Source organism: Accipiter gentilis, chromosome Z, assembly GCF_929443795.1.
Source record: "Accipiter gentilis chromosome Z, bAccGen1.1, whole genome shotgun sequence".
NCBI classification, from domain to species: Eukaryota; Metazoa; Chordata; class Aves; order Accipitriformes; family Accipitridae; genus Astur; species Astur gentilis.
In genome coordinates, this window is record NC_064919.1 from 64,530,635 (window position 1) to 64,547,126 (window position 16,492).

Below are 16,492 nucleotides of genomic sequence, written 5' to 3' on the forward strand. Positions count from 1 at the left end.
TGGCATTCTCTGGTTGAGGTGTTGAAGCCTCATTTGGTGACAATGCCAAGTTAAAAGTATTTTCACCTCCTCTTCCCTCTCGTCCAAGCTATTTCTTCCTGTCTCTTCCAGAAAAAAAATATTTTACAAAACTGGATTGGTTATGTCATTCATTTCACTGTTATGAGACTGGCAAACACTCAGGTCAGTACAAATCAATGCACCACAGTGCTGCACTCTGGGGCAGAGAACAAGCAGTAGGAAATAAAAGGGATTTTGGAACCTTTTCACCATTTTAATGTGAAGCTATAAGTCTGACCTCCCTGCTCCCAATATAAAAACAATGCTCAACTGCATCCATGGGTGCATGTCCTCATGCAGGCAGGGAACACCAAAAACCACACCGTATTTGCTCACATACAGCATTCAGAACAAAAGAAATAAAAGGCGTTACTCATGAAACAACAATGGTGAATGGTAACAACAAGAGGAAGAACATGTTAGTAAATACCATAAATAATAACCCATTGTTACATGCAAAAATATGAAGGATGCTTGCTACACTTTTTTGAGAAAATAAAGGGAACAGAGAGGGCAGAAATCAGTTTTGCTTTTACTGATCCAACAGCTGCTAGGATATAAGCAAAACCAGCTCTACTCCTAGCTTGCTGAAATACAAAACTCAAAGCTGGTAACAAAACTCAAAGCTTTTCTTGCGGTTAACTACTTTCCAAGCTCTCAATGACTATATATATTAAAAACAAACAAACAGACAAACAAAACCCAACAAAAACTAAACCCCACAAACAAAACAAGAACACCCACCCACCTCCAAAGGTCAGGGCAGCAAGACAATTTCAGGTAACTTGCAGAAGAGCAACACCAGGTGCGAATTCTGGAGACATTTTCTTGAATTATCGATTTCTTGTATTCTATGAAGTAAATTCTAACCAGATTTCAATTTACTATTTCTATTTTGTTTTGCTTTAAAATATTCAGAAATCCTTTACACAATTAAGATCCGAGGTTCTTCATCAAACTACTTTATAAAACCTCTTTACTTAGTTGCAACAGTGTTGATGGTATCAATAGCTTTTTCTTGGTTCAATAACAGCATTCTCCCACTTTACTGAAACTAGAGATTATCTAACCAGATATTTGTTGCAAGTTATTTTCCAGCTTAGAAATTTATCTAAACACTAAAACAAACCTAAAGAGTTATTATGACAAGTAAAACCCACCCTAAGCATATAAAACAAAATCTTTGAAATATTTATTTCTATTCGTTTCTGTAACTGTAAAAAAGCAGCAATACAACAAAGCAGTCAGTACTTGACTTGTTAAACCAAAAGCTTAACAATGACAAAACCAGACTGACTTTGTGAAAACAAAACAACAAAAGTATTATTTTTAAACTGAGAACAGAAAAAAACCTCTTGGCAAATACCTACATAGTAACATATTCTACCTCAAGTACAGCCTTTAACTGAAGTGCAGTAATATTTAATATTCTTATAATCCTAGACAAAGGCATCAGTAAGGCACAGGTATATGAGAGTACAGATCTGTCATTTAAGGCAAGATACATTACACAAACATCCTCAGCCAAAAAACGAGGGTGAGAAAAATTATAGATTAAGTTTGCAGTAAAAAATAAATTTTAAAATGTTCAGATACCCAAACAATTGTAATTTTGGCTTTTCTTAATGTTTATCTTGACCTTTTGTATTAACACTACATAGTAACTACACAGTAGCACACACACCCCCTGCCACTCACTACACAACTGCAGCCCAGGTAGTTGCAACTTAGCTCTCACACATTTCCTTTTGCTCTTTTTCTGAGGCAGCCCTAGAAATTAACTTCTATCTGGACAGGCAATCTATCCAAGTAAGTGCCACTATAACATTTCATCTAAAGAACGGTCTCTAATTGTATACCATTAACAATGCTGCTGAGATTAGCATTGGATCTGAGCTTCATTTCTGATGTTTGACTTGATTGCATATTCTTTGGGTATGTATTTGAAGTGTTACTAAGAAAACATTAAGAGAAATAAATTGATTTTTAAAACCACTGTGCTTGACTCTCACCCATTTCTCCTCCCCAAATCAAAAAAAGCCATATAAATTCAAGGATGTCTACTATGACAAACTGAAGTTTGAAGTAAACTGCAGGAGCCCCTCAAACCTTCATGGAATAATCAAAAAACCTGAACTTTTTTAAAAGCCATGACATTGGTATTTTAGTATTTCAACACTGATGTTTTCCAATGGCTAAAAGGTTTCCTTTACATTATGGAACCGATTTGTTTGGGTTTTCGTGTTTGTTAACACACAGCTGGGAACATGAAATATTTATCTCAATAGGATACTGAAGTGAATTCCACCCCCAGTAGCCACCATAACCTTTTTTTTTTTTTTTTTTTTTTTTTTTTTTACAGCTAGCTGTACCAAGCTACTTTGGAACTGCTTTGCTTTCAGAATCCACTGACTTCTACATTAAATAACTCCATTTTCATTCATTGTTGCTGCGAAAAAGATCCATGGATACAAACAGGACAAGTTCCTGACTTTCTATACAAAGAAAACAATGGAAATTAAATACACAGAGCAACCAGACTAAGAGATGGTAAGCCTCTGGAAGAGGTATAAAACCATATTAAACAGCTTATGCTTTGGCTTTAGTCCTTTGAGGGATTATGCCTGGATCTACTGTATGAGTAAATGCTGTGTATCACATACTCTCAACATCTATTCAAACAGAAAGGAAGAGATACTGTCTTAATTCCTCCAGTTATAACAACATAGTCAAAAGAGATGAACCAGCAAAGAGGAAGTGAAGGGAAGAGGCATTGCTAGTCATTTGCCCATAGGAAGCAACAAACCTTATGGAGCAGTAAGCACAACTGACGTAGTGCGGCAACAGCACAGTTTCTTAGCTCAGTGGAGAATGCCAAAGCACATAAAGCCTACAGCCTCGTAGGCTACACAAAAGGCTGGAACATGCAAGCATGTGCACACGCTTCTATCTTCTTAGGTATGTGCTGCTTGTAGCAATGCCAGATAAAATATGCAGAATATTTTGTATGGTTTAAAGTAGTATTTTATAGTAACTTGCAAAATCACAGTCACTGAAGTGTCAATATTTATTAGCATTTCCAAAATCTGAGCAGCACTATTAATAAAATTAGAGCAGATGGAAGCTGCTGGCATATGTTGTTGGGGATTTTTTTGTGGGGGGAGTATGCAATAACAACTCCTCCATGGAAATTCATAGAGTTCTGAACAAAAAATACTCTATTGGTCATTCTTTTTATTAATGAGAAATACTTGCCTGTAGAAATCCTTACAATATGAGGCAAAAGCAACTTAGTGTCATCTGCACTGGCATAATTTAATAAAGAAAAAAGCTGATTCTGAGCATGTGTTGCTTTTCCATAGAGCTTTGAACAGAAAATTGAACTTTATTTGGCTTCTTAATACTTTTCATATTCTAAGTATGCTCTCTAGCTAAAGAATGTTAATACACCAGTAAGAGAGAAATGATTCGATGTGATGTTCGCCTAGGCTTTAGATCAGCAAACCAGAAAGAAAGACAGTAAGAGGCCCAATAAGCATTCAAAGCATTTTTTTTCAAGCATCTTTTATCCAAGTTTTTAAAAAACATGCTTATCTTTCCCGAGAACTAAAAATTATTTAAGTTTAAAAAAATAAATTTTAAAAAGCAGTATAAAATGCTAAAGCTCCACAAGCCAAAACATTCAATAATGGACACTGAAAATTTAAAACAGATTTATTTTCCTGCAACTTAGTTTCCCATATATTGGCCTTTCTACATATGCGCACAATTTCATGTAAATATAGTATCATTCACTTGGCTCTTCAACAGATATTTATAACTGAAAAAAAATTGCCTTCAGAGTAACATGAGAGATGATGCAGAATAAAATTCAGGTGCTTTGGAGGCCATTATTACAACATATGAATAAAGAGGATTTCTATTTGAATATACTGTGCAGTTGGTCCAGAGGAAAAAAAAAAAACAACACGTACTTACCACTGTGTTACTTTTTTCTCCCTGCTGCTTCTTCCCTGAGCTTTCAAAGCCAACATTCTGTTTAAGACAAAGGTACAAAAATTAGTCCACTCTATTCCTACCAGATAAGAACAAGCTGATATTTTATTGTATTGGATATTTATTTTGCTTTCAGAGTTTTGGTTTTGTTTTTTAAAAGAAAAGCCGTACATGTGTGTGAACAGCAGCCTGGAGATTTCAGAGAACTTGAAAGACTTCCAAGACAGTAAAAGTTACATATATACTTTTGGGGTAGATTATTTTGTGTGTGTACCACAGTACAAAACATTGCTTTTTGTGCAACTTTAATTTTTATTTTATAGCATTCCGTCTACAAAGTTGTTTCACTTCTACTCCATTTTTAGTTGCAGTATTATTAAATCTCTTATATTAGACACCGCTTGCACATAATTCTGAAGAGAGTTAAGAAAAAATACATCAGACATTAACAGAACATGAAGCAAGAACGCTTCTGCATCATTAACATTAGAAATTTTTCACAAAGTTAACAAAACATTTAATAAGGCATATCAGATCATTGACGCTATCTTCACTGAAGTAGAACAATTATAAACAAAAACATCCAGTGCATTTGACTGAATACATTCAAAATTAGTGGCTGGACCTATGGAAAGGATAAATTTTGCCTCCAACAAAGACAAAAGGAGAACATATCTTCAGAGGAATTAAATGTCACTATGGTCAGGATCGATCATCTAACTGAGCATGGAGTCATGTAGAACAGCTAAGAAGCTGAGTCAGGCAGAGCATAATGTGTCAAATTTCTAGTACCTAGAAAAAAACCCTTCAATTGTGGGGAGCACAGGTAGGAACACAGGTAGTAGCTTCATTCAAAGGATTTACTTATAAATGGAACTGTATTTCATTTCTTTCCAATAAAAAGGAGAATCAGCCCATCATAAAATCATCATAAATGTGTGCTGTGGTTTAACCCCAGCCAGTGACTAAGCACCACCCAGCTGCTCGCTCACTACCCCCCACCCAGTGGGATCAGGGAGAGAATCGGGAAACAAAAAGGTGAGATAAGAACAGTTTAATAGGACAGAAATGAAGAAAGTAATGAGAACAATAACAATAATAAAATTACAATAATAGTAATAAAAGGATTGAAACGTACAAAAAAAAGGAATGCACAATGCAATTGCTCACCACTCACTGACCGATGCCCAGTTATTTCCTGAGCAGCAATCTGTCCCCCCAGGCCAACTCCCCCCAGTTTATATACTTGACATGATGTCACATGGTATGGAATACCCCGCTGGCCACTTCGGGTCAGCTGCCCTGGCTGTGTCCCCTCCCAACTTCTTGTGCCCCTCCAGCCTTCTTGCTGGCTGCGCATGAGAAGCTGAAAAATCCTTAACTTTATATATAAACACTACTTAACAATAACTGAAAACATCGGTGTGTTATCAACATTATTCTCATACTAAATCCAAAACATAACACTATACCAGCTACTAGAAAGAAAATTAACTTTATCCCAGCCAAAACCAGGACAATGTGTCCTCAAAAAATTCCTAAAACAGATTAAAATAAAAATTGTTGCAGGAGGAATTAAAGTTCCTTGGTTTGGGATAAAAAAAAAAAAGAAGCAGTACAACCACAGAACAATGATGTCCTTCGAAGTCACGACTGCCACAGCAGGATTGCGCTATAACCAACTTTCACATGTTACATGTCCTATTCCTCATTCAGGAGTCACTGGTGCCAGCTTCTGCATTCGTACCAAATGGACTCCAATGCACCGTACTGCATAAACCTATTCATTTATCTGCAATAGAAGGACAACCAGGGCATGTAAATAGCAAGGTGAAAAATTAATATAGGTAAAAGTAATATTAAAGCCTCAAGTCTTTCAAGTTTCCTCCTGAAAAAAAGCCTCTCTCAGTTTAGCCAGCCTCAGAAATCCAGAAGAGCAGTACTCAAGATAATTAAAAAGATCAAGAAAGACAGCAAGGATCAAACCAGATTCTGAAACCTGGGTTCTTAGGAGAGAGTCTGTCAAACTGCCATGGCTGTATGCTTCTTCCCTTTCCCACAGCGCTTTGCTCCTACTGAAAAACTAATCTTTATGAAAGCTGTTCAGAGGCACTGTACACAAGCTCCCAAACAGAAGAAAGGCAAGTTTGCAATAGCTCTGCTAAGATAAGCAGAATTAATCCAGAGAATACGATAGTGCAGGGCTGGATCTGACAGCTGGACAGTCAGGTGATTGTGCCTCTGAAAGAAAAAAGTGTACGGTCAAGACTTTGCAGGCAGAGCATTCAGACTAGAAAAATTATTAAAGAAATAGCTAGCTCCATAATCATCACAAAAACAACAAACCAAAAGGGATTACTTTTGCATCATTTCCTGACACCTGTTAGGCTGCCTCTGTTGAAATGCCCAGAAGAGTAAAATCCAGTGGCAGAGAGAAATTACCATGTCATGAACTGTTTACAGACTTCCAAATCAAGTACAAGGAACTCATAAAATCCCAACCATCCAGAAGAGATAATACAGCAAGTGGGATGTGTGTGCTTCAGGGGAGGAATACACACCACCACCTGGATATTTCACGTCATTCTGCTTTGGAGTTTACACAGCTATACACTGAACAGAATCAGACCAAACGATGTTACCTTAATGTCACTTGAAACTCTGACACCGAGTCAGATAACCTGAAGCCTGTACTGGAAAAGAACAGCTAAGAGTGTGCTGTAAATACCACTGCAGGCACAGATGAGTCTCCAATAGCAGGTACCTACCAGGCTTCCACACATCCACATTGCCAGGTCCAGTTTGCAGGAAAGAACAACAAACTCTCAAAGAAAATAGACAAGGGTATTCTGAAGAGCCCAAGGTAACCACATACCAGGACCTCAACTAGCTCACATCACCACTTTCCTACTTGTTTTGCACAAACAGTAACAGGTGCTTTAGATGACTAGTGATAAATTACCCTCAAGGTAAAAATACCTAATGAAATCTTATTTAACCCTCATGTGCTCTAGCACATGGTATCAACCACATCAGACTGAGGCTCAATATCTGTCAGGTTCCTCCAACCAAAAAAGTAGAGCTGAAGAGCCCTAACACTCAGCTTAAGGTATGGGGAGAGTACTTGGGGGAACTATTGTATGTGTTCCTCCTGCTCTTACCCTTCCTTGGGTATAACAACTGCTGCTAGAAAATGCTTGCCAGATGGACTGCCGGTCTGCTCCAGTGCAGCTGTTCTGATCACTTTACTGCACCCTGGAGGCTGCTCACATCTCCAGGTATTTCAGTTTCAGCTTACCACTGGTTTTAGATGAGTGAGGCCTGCAATTGACTCAATAAACATCTTTCTTATTTTAATTTTCACACATTTCACCTCAAATCCTCATCATTCTTTCAACTGCTTATTGGAAGACTCTGAACAGCTATTGATGAACCCAGAATACCAGTGGCAAACTTTCACACAACAAATCAGGAAATAAGGTTATACTTCAGTACACTGAATGACAGTGAACAACCCCCAGGCAGTTTTTACTTTCTCCAGTCTGGTAAAAAAAAAAAAAAAAAAAAAAAAAAGGCAGGGAAATCACAATTATGCTCTTCATTTAAGGAAGGGTTGGAAATAAATACCTTAAAAATTGCTTGCTTCAGAGACATTTCAGGCAGCCTTCAGCCCATGAAAACCACCCTCTATTTTAAATAGTGAAAACAGTAAAACAGTGAATTATTTGAAGAAATATTAAGAAGCCATATTATCTATGCTTGCTCTTAAACATCTACTCACATTCAGTGAGAAAGTATGTTTAGCTAAAAAGGCTTTAGATTTATCAAAATTATCCATAGCAGAGATGCACATTAAGCAGAAGTAGATGTCATACTGCAGCACTAAAATCTATCTTGTAAACCAAGATCAATTTCACGCCAATGAGGTGAGTTATGTTTTTTTCCTTTTGGAACAGGGACCAGGAAGATGAAGGGTTCAGAGGCAGGCCATGGAAGTGCAACTGTACACACAATCAGCATCACTATCCTCAGTGAAGGAGGTTTTGCCTGCACAAGGATACCCATAAGCACAATATTTTTATTAAGTACCAGGGGAGTATATACAGATGTGCATAATCATTTCATACACAACAGCAATAAAGAAGTTTTACTGTCAGTGGTTACTGGCAAGATTCTTATTCAATCACAGCCTGCTACACAGGTGAGAAATGCATGCCTTACAGTGAGCAAGATTTGAAAAAAAGAATACTATATGATCTTGATTGAGGAAATAAAAGATAAACACAGCTGGCAAAATATTTATCTCTAGATGGCCTACCTTTTGAAATCAAACAGACATTTTGCACAAAATAGAAAGGTCTGCAGACCACAGACAGTTTAGTTAATCTTGGATTCCCACACTGGGGAACCAGGATGGGCAAGAGGGGAAGACCAGGGAGACACAAAGGATTCAGAAACCATTCTCATGACAGAGTGCATCTTGTTTTTCCTGGAAGCAGATGCTGTCACCATGTCTTGCTGTTTCATGTTACTTTTGTTTCTTTCCTTGACTCTAAAATGTCTGGCTTTGGTTCAATCTCTGCTGCATGGATTATCTCATTAATGAAAACCTGACAAGCTTCAAGAGTGGCACAATCTTTCCAGTGGTCTTGGGTGGACGAGTCTGTATTGGGTTTGCATGGCAAGGTTTTGGTAGCAGGGGGACTACAGGGGCAGCTTCTGTGAGAAGCTGCTAGAAGCTTCCTCCATGCCCAATAGAGCCAATGCCAGCCGGCTCCAAGACAGACCCGCCACTGGTCAAGGCTGAGCCCATCAGTGACGATGGCAGTGCCTCTGGGATAACGCATTTATAAAGGGGAAAAAGTCACTCCACAACAGAAACTGCAGAGCCCGAAAGGATTGAGAACATGTGAGAGAAACAACCCTGCAGACCCCCAGGTCAGTGAAGAAGGAGGGGGAGGAGATGCTCCAGGTGCCAGAGCAGAGATTCCCCTGCAGCCCATGGGGAAGACCATGGTGAGGCAGGCTGCCCCCTGCAGCCCAGGGAGGTCCACAGTGGAGCAGATATCCACCTGCAGCCTGTGCAGGACCCCACGCTGGAGCAGATGGATGCCCAAAGGAGGCTGTGACCCTGTGGGAAGCCCACGCTGGAGCAGGCTCCTGGCAGGACCTGCGGACCCATGGAGACAGGAGCCCACGCTGGAGCAGGTTTGCTGGCAGGACTTGTGACCCCACGGGGGACCCACGCTGGAGCAGTCCGTGACTGAAGGACTGCAGCCCGTGGAAGGGACCCACGCTTGAAGCAGTTTGTAAGGAACTGCAGCCTGTGGGAAGGACTCACATTGGAGAAGTTTGTGGAGAACTGTCTCCCGTGGGAGGGACCCCACAGTAGAGCAGGGGAAGAGTGAGGAGTCCTTCCCCTGAGGAGGAAGGAGCGGCAGAGACAACGTGTGATGAACTGACCAAAACCCCCATTCCTCGTCCCCCTGCGCCGCTGGGCAGGAGGAGTGGAGTTAAGCCTGGGGAGAAGGGAGGGGCGGGGGGAAGGTGATTTAAGATTTGGTTTTACTTCTCATTACCCTACTCTGATGTGATTGGTAATAAATTAAATTAATTTTCCCCAAGTAGAGTCTGTTTTACCCATGACAGTAATTGGCGAGTGATATCTCCCTGTCCTTATCTTGACCCAAGAGCCTTTCATTCTATTTTCTCTCCCCTGTCCAGCTGAGGGGGGGAGTGATAGAGCAGCTTTGGTGGGCACCTGGTGTTAATTATGCTACATTACCTTAAGCAGTGAGACTGACCTACTTGAGGTTTTGTTACCTCCTAGCACCAATGCTATCACAGCTGCTGACAACCAGAATTCTCCAACACAGGAAGAGGACAGCTGATGGCACATTCTCAGTAATCACATGAAGATTCACATTTGCTTCCAGCATGCCCCAAAATAACCTGTATTTGGCAACACTCTTGATATACTGCAGGGGACATGCAGTTGAGAAGTGTTCTGCCAAGGGATATGGGTATGCTCATCAAGAACAATGGAATGGAAAAGGCACTTCTATATGTCCCTGACTGGCTACTTGCTATACAAATTGTATTTTAATATTGTAAGTTTCATTGTTTTGCCAGAGTATCTACAGTTCTACTAGAGATTTTTCTAATTATATTAAAACTGAATGAAAAGCCTAGAGGATAACAAAATGAAACTTTGTTCATTACTTAAAAGATCATAACAGCACTTTTGGACAAGACAGTTAAGGAAACACATTCATACCTGCACATATGCAGATAAATCAGATCTGCTGAATTTTGTTTTTGATTGCTTCCTCTTAGGGAAGCGGGTCAAAAAAGGATCTTCAAGGCATAAATTCAGATTGTGAATTTGCAATGGGGTTGTGTGCTGAGGTTTTGGTAGTTTGGGAGGGGCTGCAGGGTTGGCTCCTGTGAGAAGCTGCTAGAAGTTTCCCTGGCTCCAAGTCAGACCCACCTCTGGCCAAGGCCAAACCAAGGACATCAGCGATGGTGGTAGTGCTCCTGGGAGAACAGATTTAAGAAGGGGAACCTGCAGTGGAAAGGGGAGTGGGATGTGAGAGGAACCCCTCTGCAGACGGCGAGGTCAGTGAGGAAGGAGGGGAGGAGGAGCAGGGGATGCCCCTGCAGCACGTGATGAGGCGGCAGGCTGTCCCCCCCAGCCCATGGAGGGGAGCAGGGGAGCAGATGCCCACCTGCAGCCCTGGGAGAACCCCACACTGGAGCAGAGAGATGTCCCCAAAGATGGCTGTGACTACATGGAAAAGCCTGTGCTGGAGCAGTCTGTGACTGAAGGACTGCAGCCCATAGAAAGGACCCATGCTGGAGCAGTTAATGAAGAACTGCAGCCCGCAGGAAGGACCCACGTTGGAGAAGTTCATGGAGAACTGTCTCCCATGGAAGGGACTCCACAGTGGAGTAGGGGAAGAGTGAGGAGTCCTTCCCCTGAGGAGGAAGGAGCGGCAGAGACAATGTGTGATGAACTGACCTCAACCCCCATTCCTCGTCCCCCTGCGCTGCTGAGTGGGAGGACATAGGAAAAATCGGGAGTGGAGTTGAGCCTGGGAAGAATGGAGGGGGGGTGGGGAGAGTGTTTTAAGATTTGGGTTTACCTCGTATTATCCTGTTTTGATTTGAATAACAAATTAAATTGATTTTGGTTTGGGTTTTTTTCACCCAAGTTGAGTTTCGTTTTTGCCAGTGACCATAATTGGTGAGTGATCCCTCCCTGTCCTTTCCTGAACCCACAAGGGTTTTTTTCATATTTTCTCCTCCCCATCCCACCGGGGGGAGGATTGAGCAATCTACCTCCTGGTGCTTTGTTACCAGCTGGGCTTAAACCACAACAAAATTTGACCTCAATTTTTTTAAAGAAACTATTTCCAAATTATTTCTTTCATCTGTGTGGTTATAGCTACAAAAACTCTCCCTGTGTAAGTGTTCTGAGTGTGAAGTGTGGTTTTGCAACAAAACAAACATACCTAGATTTAGAAAAACTGCCTGGGGTTCAAAATCTCCCTATATAGTACTGCAATTAGTGGAGAAATGACCAATATGGCTGAGTTTGATCTCACCAGTGAAAAACTGCTATAATGCATGCACACCAGATAGGAGGAGTTTCTCAACTCTTAAAACTAAAAGGAATCATTTATGAATCAAGATGCCTATTTCTCAAAGCATAAGCCTCAGCATGTATTATGCTCTGAAAAGTTCTTCTATACTAAGAACAAAATATAACATTGTTATTAAGCAGAAACTATTATATCTACCACACCACCAGAAGGCCTGGGTGTTGCAGATAAGTTAATCATATTGAGACTTTTAATTACCTTTAAGTCAAATATTCCCCCTATAAGCAGCAAGATAGAGCAGTGCTTTCCACTGTTTGCCCCAAATAATTATAATTGCAGAATGGAGAGATCCCTTCCAACCTCCGTCAAGTCATGTGGTCCAACCCACTAACAACACTACCACATCAGGGCCAACTTCAACATTTGATGCGACAAAGTCAGAAGCTACTTTTGAGTTAAGATCAATGTCAGTATGTACAACAGAAAGCAGGTTAGCTGGCTTATTTGGAAACATTTCCAGGGAAGGAAGCTGAGATTTAGTGCTTTTTGTGAACCATGGAGATACACGTTTCTGTGCCTCCACTCTAGCAAAATTATATAGTCAATGCAATTGCTATTTGAGATACTCTTTTTCCAAGTCTTACTAAAGCAGCTGAATAATCACACATTGAATCAATCATTCATGAATTCATGATATACAATGCTTCATCTCACAGTAATTCCAGTATCCTTTCCTACTGTGAAAATAAAAGTATCAGGAAAATCCCTTTATAGAACCAAGATGGCTTATATCGATGGATGGAAACGAAATTAGAGAAAGAACTACTTAGTTGGAAATTATTTCTACTTTACAGGAGGTAGCAAATACATCCACCAAAGTAGATTCAGTGTTCAGACTTGCAAATTATTAATTTCTATAGACCAAGGTTGCTTTGCAAAACAGTAAATGTGAGGAGTATATTGTTGCTATATACTGTTGCTAATAATTCTGCTTACGGCTTTACTGACATTTACTGGTTCTGTTACTGTGATGTTATTTGAACTAATGAAATGACCAGAGACCAAGCCAGGAATGAAAACAGAGAAAATAGAGACGTGACACTGATTTTATACTCCAATCTTTTGCTAAAAATTAAGAATTTTAGGAAGGCTTTAAAACCAAGCATTTAAAATATTAAAACACCAGGCATCCTTAAACACTGTATTTATTTAATATAGGCTTTTTAAACACAAAATAAACAGGTTTAGTGATCTATTTTCACATCAACTTGTTTCTTGTCTCTGTAGTACACAACACAGCAGTATCTGAACTTCAAAAAACAAGAAACAAACCATGCACAACAGAAAATTACCTGACATCTTTGATCAAGGAGATATGGCTTCCTGGACCACTTACCTTGACCTCACAGACCACGCTTAGGGACCACCAAACCACCAGGTCTCAGAACAGTAACAGTCTGCATCCCGTGCACTGTCACAATTTTTTACCACATTACTTTTCTCTACGTGACATTTGTGCTAACTCACTGACTAGAAGTGAGTAGCTGTGCCAAGCTACACACCAAGGTCTAGTTAAGCCTGAGGAAGCTTTGTTGTCAGTGGTAACACAAAGAATCCAACTTGACTCAATCTAGTAATTAAGAAGAAAAAGCAAAAAACCCTCATTCTTTGTAAGTTATGACAACTCTCATCCAAGCTTCAAGCATTTCAAACATTTCCACTGCTGCTACAGAATTGACTACAACTTCAGAGAGGACTAGACATACCTACATCACATCAGGAGGCCAATTAGCACCACAAACAATGTGACATGAGCACTCAGAATAACAAGAGAGGCTGCAAAACCATGAGAAAACTATTTATATCTGGTGCCCTCATCCTTTGCTCCTATGCGACCCCCTCCCTTTTCACCCTTTTTCTCCCCTCCATTCTTAGGAGTTTCCCACCAGCACATGGATTCTAGACAGTGACAGCTCCAAATGGTCAGACCCTTTAGAGGCCTATTATTGTTAGCCACAGCAAATGTGCTCATTCACAGCAGCACAAGAGAGACTGATGATGGGAAAGAAAAGGAATGTGGAAAATTTGGGAAACAAATGACTAAGAGAATAAGAATACTTAAGAGACAAATATACTAATTCAATCAGTAGCAAGATTTGTAATTAAGAACACGAAACTGAGTCATATGCACATACTAAACTATACCACAATGAATACCACCATTTCTAGAAAGGACACATTTGATCTAAATGAAACAGGTGGTTAACTTGTATGATGCTATTATCACAACCCTTATCTCTTTTTCCGTACCGCCATTCATCACATAAACCCTTTTCCTTCTTCTACATCATCACACTCGCATCTTTTATTAGATATTGAAATACCTCAGGGAGGGACATATCTAATTTTATTTGTGCAGTACTTAAGAAATAGGGTACCTACCATGTCTTATAGTAACCATGGGCATATATAAAACGCATGTGACACCCAACACCCACACTTCTGTGAGCAAGGAGTGATTGGCTAAATATTGCGTTAAGTAGATGCTTACTCATTAACACAGATAACCTGTTAACTACTTAGCATGAAGAAGATAGAAGTGATCTAGATACTAAAGTGAGTACTACTACCAAGCATGAGAGAAAGAGAAAGCACAGAGAATAACAACCTTTGGCAAAGATTTTGGGCACAATATTTAACTGTATACTGAATTTACCAACAGCAACTTGTGAAACGTAAGCAAACAAGTTGCAGGATGAGTCATCCATCTGAATGACACCAAGACTCTCACAGAGTGTGCACTCCTGACCTAAAAAACAAATGACCTGAGATTCAAGTCCTCTTGCACAACAGTTAGGTATAGGTTTCCAACACCCCAGAAGAAAAACCTATTACTTATATCCCATTACTAAGAACAATAAAGGTGGTATATTTCTCCCATTTAAAACCTAGGCAGACAGATATACTGTCAATATACCTCCTGTATCAGGCAGATGCTTTGTCAGTTATGTCACAGCTTATGCACAAAATTGGATCCTAGAGCTGTTTCAGGTTACTGAAATACAGAAGGTTGTGGATACGTGCTGCAGCAGAAACCTAGACATAGACAGAATGGAGACTGCAAATTTTATATATCTGTGAACGTTTGTGCCACTCTAAATCCATGAATTTTTCTTGTGCCTGTGGCCTTTTATTGCTACTTGCTAGTCCAGGAGATTCTGCAACACAGTTTGAACTAACCAGCTAAGGCTTTATATTTTAATTTTATCAAATTATGTATAAAATACTAAATTGTTAGAACCAATAACCACCTAGCAGTTGTCAGAAATAGGTTAGAAAATAGGTATTAGGAACTAGATGAATCTTTTACATTTCCCATATTTCAAACACACAGTTTTATAGCATAATGGAGATTTCAAATTAAAATTGTTTCAAAAATAGCAGAAACCAACAGCAAACAGTTGCTATAATTGTATACTTAATTATAGACCTCACTCTACCAGCCAAGTCATTGTTCAGCTTTGTAAATTCCTGAGTTCCCTTTCCTCCCAGGGCAGGGGTGAGTGCTGCTAGTCGAGCAACACTTAAATCTATTTTTAGATGTCATTTTCCCCCACGCATGTGCAGGCATAACTTTCCAATTAACAATTGCTATTATGAACATTTTACTTCCGTCTGCATTTATTTTGTTCCTCACTGCTTTACAAAGTCGAATTAGGAGACATCACTGACCAATATGATTACAGGCACAATTAGCAATGGAGAACTTGCTTGAGAAACTGGTGAACATTCATAGCTACGAATAAAATTAACCTCAGCTGTGCTCTTAACATACAAAGTGATACAAAATATTAGGGTGTTATTGTTTGTTTCAGTCAGTTTAAAGCAAAAAAGAACTGTCAGATACTTTTTATAGCTTCAGCTGCCAATTATTGTGCACATCAATTCACTGTCATAACAGTACATCATTAACTCATCCCATATGCACATTAGGAAGATCAATTCTTGAATGTCAGTGTTCTCTATAAACAATAACAAAGGAAGACACCAGGAGGAATAATACACTTCTATATTCAAATCAGGAATTAGATAGTGGAGCGGGAACAAAGCAGAATCAGAGATGAATTTTCAAAAATGCACTGATTTGAAGTATGGATATATTGTCAAGGCAAGTGTCCAATATTAAAACTTTTTAATAAGCTATGAGCAATTGAACAGGTGTCTTACTGGAAGCAGAAGTTTCCTGTTTGAATCGATATTAAATTCATAACTAACCACAACAGCTACTGATTGTGACTAAACATACACAACGTCAAACCAAAATGTATTTTTAATCTTACACTTCACACAGGCATGCGCCATCTGCCACTGAGGTATGATCCATTTCTCTGTGACATTATCACATTACTCTTGAAAAGACTAATGCTGCTGCTTAATCTCATGGTTTGAGCCAACTTCTAAACACTAAGGCTTGGCTTGCTGTCGGATCTCTTCACTACCTGCCCGAAAACCAATGATAAAGCAGCAGATTGTCACTTTTTACCATATAATTTAAAGCTACCCAAACCCCTGTTGCAAGCTAATTTATATTCTGCAAATACTATTCTAGAAGTGATTTGTTTTATGGATGGAATGGAGCTATAAAATCCCCCTGGATTTTTACTATGTAACAGTATAACAATCCTCTGGTAACACACAAAAACAGTCCAGGACCACAAGCCACCTGAACTAAAAGGCAAACAGTTAATTAAGGTAATAAAGATTTCTATCATTTGAAATCGCAGAGCTGCAAGGTAATTAATCCCCGGCTCACAAGAAAATTTAAGGAAAAT

At 39.5% G+C, this 16,492-nt stretch overlaps 1 protein-coding gene across 11 annotated transcripts in view; it reads right to left on the reverse strand.

The window, feature by feature from the left end:
* The window catches only part of ERBIN (erbb2 interacting protein), a 121,677-nt gene that overhangs the window by 70,288 nt on the left and 34,897 nt on the right, over positions 1–16,492 (reverse strand). For all 11 annotated transcript variants that reach the window (XM_049795327.1, XM_049795325.1, XM_049795326.1 and 8 more), the window contains one exon: positions 4,039–4,095. The gene's annotated coding sequence lies outside the window, so the exon portion shown is untranslated. The remainder of the gene's footprint in view (positions 1–4,038; positions 4,096–16,492) is intronic.